Here is a 3,800-nt window from a genome sequence, read left to right on the forward strand (position 1 = left end):
ACGAATATCGCGAGAGGCTCTGAGATATGTGAGAAATACATCTATAAAATGTAATTCAGACTGCCTCGTCCCACCTTATGCTGTACCGCTTTGGCAAATGCTTTATCTGCGCCATTCGCCTTAATCACATCTGAGAGTAAATCTTAAAAAAACGCCTGTCGCTAATTGTTCGTCATCACAGGTACTGTTTGCTATACGGCCACGACGCGCAACTGATTTCCAAAATTCGTCTTTCTCCTGTGAGGATGGAACTTACGACCCCTGGTTTATTAGACCAGCGCTCTACCACTGAGCTAAAGAGGCGCGGCCTAGCGGTACTCTTGGGTACTTCGTCCTTACGGTCGTCTGCATCATCAGACTTTAGCTGACAACAATTCATATTATCGGCTAATATTTGCAGCTATGGCGACAAATTACTGCTTGGCTACACATCTGACACGTAACCGATGTGCTCTCCAAACCACAACACTTGCATTTCAGAACATGTCTTTTACACATGTCTACAAAATCACCTTCACCTTCAAATACAGTTTCCTTGCGACTGACAGAGACGTAGGCAAAGTTTAAAGTTGCTATTTCCATTAAATCTCGTTAATCAGAAAAACGGTAATTTACACCTGCAGCGGAACAAAATTCCGTTCCGCCCAGCCTCTGGCTCGAACCCACGACCCTGGGATTAAGAGTCTGACGCTCTACCGACTGAGCTAGCAGGCTACCTCGGTGGATACTTGCCGGGTAGCACGTCACACAGTACTCGTTTGGGTTGGGTGGTCCCATACAGAATCTCTCCATGATGCCTAATGTTTTCCTAAAGTCACACTCGTCACGTACTTCACTTTTATGTCATAATCATTTCTGAGAGGTAAAGAAATTGCATGACAACATGCAGAGCTAGTGGCGTCAAAATTAACACACATACTTTATGTGACTCAAAAGCCGAACGAGTTACTTTCCGACGTTGTTTTAGATGTGCAAGTGATAGTCAAAAGTCGCTGTGTCGGCACTCTGCCGCCCATTTCGCTAGTTAACACCGGTCTTGTTGTGTGTGTTTCAAGCTCAAGAGAATCTCCAAGCAAAAAATGGTCAACAGCAACATTCAGACGGTTTCGTACTGCTCAATTGCTACATTAAAACGTTATGTTTCTTTTTCAGAACTGGAAAAACGTAAGCGTGACAGCATTCGAACCTGTAATCTTCAGATCCGAAGTCCGACGCCTTATCCATTAGGCCACACGGTCACTGACGACCAACATTTACATGTATACGACTCATCTCGAAACGCTCACACCCCTGGGGATTTGTGTTTTCGTTCTACACAGCCGCTGCCCCTTGCTCTTTCCCACCCATTCGTTACATTCAACCTCTGACGTGACCGACCAAATATAGACTGAGAAACAAGACCACACACTTTGTGCATTCGGAATCGAAGGCAGGGCGCCCCTCGCCGCATTTGCTACGATTGCCATTTGCTACTTCTGCAGAAGCGGCGGCGGCGACGACGACGACGACGACAACGACGAATATTGAGAGAGGCTCTGAGATATGTGAGAAATACATCTATAAAATGTAATTCAGACTGCCTCGTCCCACCTTATGCTGTACCGCTTTGGCAAATCCTTTATCTGCGCCATTCGCCTTAATCACATCTGGGAGTAAATCTTAAAAAAACGCCTGTCGCTAATTGTTCGTCATCACAGGTACTGTTTGCTATACGGCCACGACGCGCAACTGATTTCCAAAATTCATCTTTCTCCTGTGAGAATGGAACTTACAACCCCTGGTTTATTAGACCAGTGCTCTACCACTGAGCTAAAGAGGCGCGGCCTAGCGGTACTCTTGGCCACTTCGTCCTTACGGTCGTCTGCATCATCAGACTTTAGCTGACAACACTTCATATTACCGGCTAATATTTGCAGCTATGGCGACAAATTACTGCTTGGCTACACATCTGACACGTAACCGATGTGCTCTCCAAACCACAACACTTGCATTTCAGAACATGTCTTTTACACATGTCTACAAAATCACCTTCACCTTCAAATACAGTTTCCTTGCGACTGACAGAGACGTAGGCAAAGTTTAAAGTTGCTATTTCCATTAAATCTCGTTAATCAGAAAAACGATAATTTACACCTGCAGCGGAACAAAATTCCGTTCCGCCCAGCCTCTGGCTCGAACCCACGACCATGGGATTAAGAGTCTGACGCTCTACCGACTGAGCTAGCAGGCTACCTCGGTGGATACTTGCCGGGTAGCACGTCACACAGTACTCGTTTGGGTTGGGTGGTCCCATACCGAATCTCTCCATGATGCCTAATGTTTTCCTAAAGTCACACTCGTCACGTACTTCACTTTTATGTCATAATCATTTCTGAGAGGTAAAGAAATTGCATGACAACATGCAGAGCTAGTGGCGTCAAAATTAACACACATACTTTATGTGACTCAAAAGCCGAACGAGTTACTTTCCGACGTTGTTTTAGATGTGCAAGTGATAGTCAAAACTCGCTGTGTCGGCACTCTGCCGCCCATTTCGCTAGTTAACACCGGTCTTGTTGTGTGTGTTTCAAGCTCAAGAGAATCTTGAAGCAAAAAATGGTCAACAGCAACATTCAGACGGTTTCGTACTGCTCAATTGCTACATTAAAACGTTATGTTTCTTTTTCAGAACTGGAAAAACATAAGCGTGACAGCATTCGAACCTGTAATCTTCAGATCCGAAGTCCGACGCCTTATCCATTAGGCCACACGGTCACTGACGACCAACATTTACATGTATACGACTCATCTCGAAACGCTCACACCCCTGGGGATTTGTGTTTTCGTTCTACACAGCCGCTGCCCCTTGCTCTTTCCCATCCATTCGTTACATTCAACCTCTGACGTGACCGACCAAATATAGACTGAGAAACAAGACCACACACTTTGTGCATTCGGAATCGAAGGCAGGGCGCCCCTCGCCGCATTTGCTACGATTGCCATTTGCTACTTCTGCAGAAGCGGCGGCGGCGACGACGACGACGACGACAACGACGAATATTGAGAGAGGCTCTGAGATATGTGAGAAATACATCTATAAAATGTAATTCAGACTGCCTCGTCCCACCTTATGCTGTACCGCTTTGGCAAATGCTTTATCTGCGCCATTCGCCTTAATCACATCTGGGAGTAAATCTTAAAAAAACGCCTGTCGCTAATTGTTCGTCATCACAGGTACTGTTTGCTATACGGCCACGACGCGCAACTGATTTCCAAAATTCATCTTTCTCCTGTGAGGATGGAACTTACAACCCCTGGTTTATTAGACCAGTGCTCTACCACTGAGCTAAAGAGGCGCGGCCTAGCGGTACTCTTGGCCACTTCGTCCTTACGGTCCTCTGCATCATCAGACTTTAGCTGACAACACTTCATATTACCGGCTAATATTTGCAGCTATGGCGACAAATTACTGCTTGGCTACACATCTGACACGTAACCGATGTGCTCTCCAAACCACAACACTTGCATTTCAGAACATGTCTTTTACACATGTCTACAAAATCACCTTCACCTTCAAATACAGTTTCCTTGCGACTGACAGAGACGTAGGCAAAGTTTAAAGTTGCTACTTCCATTAAATCTCGTTAATCAGAAAAACGGTAATTTACACCTGCAGCGGAACAAAATTCCGTTTCGCCCAGCGTCTGGCTCGAACCCACGACCCTGGGATTAAGTGTCTGACGCTCTACCGACTGAGATAGCCGGCTACCTCGGTGAATACTTGCCGGGTAGCACGTCACACAGTACTCGTTTGGGTTGGG

The 3,800-nt window shown here is 45.9% G+C and overlaps 1 non-coding gene across 1 annotated transcript; it reads right to left on the bottom strand.

Moving 5' to 3' along the window:
• Nucleotides 1–231: 231 nt before the first annotated feature.
• On the bottom strand, nt 232–303 carry Trnai-aau (transfer RNA isoleucine (anticodon AAU)). The gene has a single exon. It is a non-coding gene; the product is annotated as a tRNA-Ile (tRNA).
• Between the last annotated feature and the right edge of the window lie 3,497 nt (nt 304–3,800).

Source organism: Schistocerca gregaria, unplaced genomic scaffold, assembly GCF_023897955.1.
Source record: "Schistocerca gregaria isolate iqSchGreg1 unplaced genomic scaffold, iqSchGreg1.2 ptg000420l, whole genome shotgun sequence".
Lineage (NCBI taxonomy): Eukaryota > Metazoa > Arthropoda > Insecta > Orthoptera > Acrididae > Schistocerca > Schistocerca gregaria.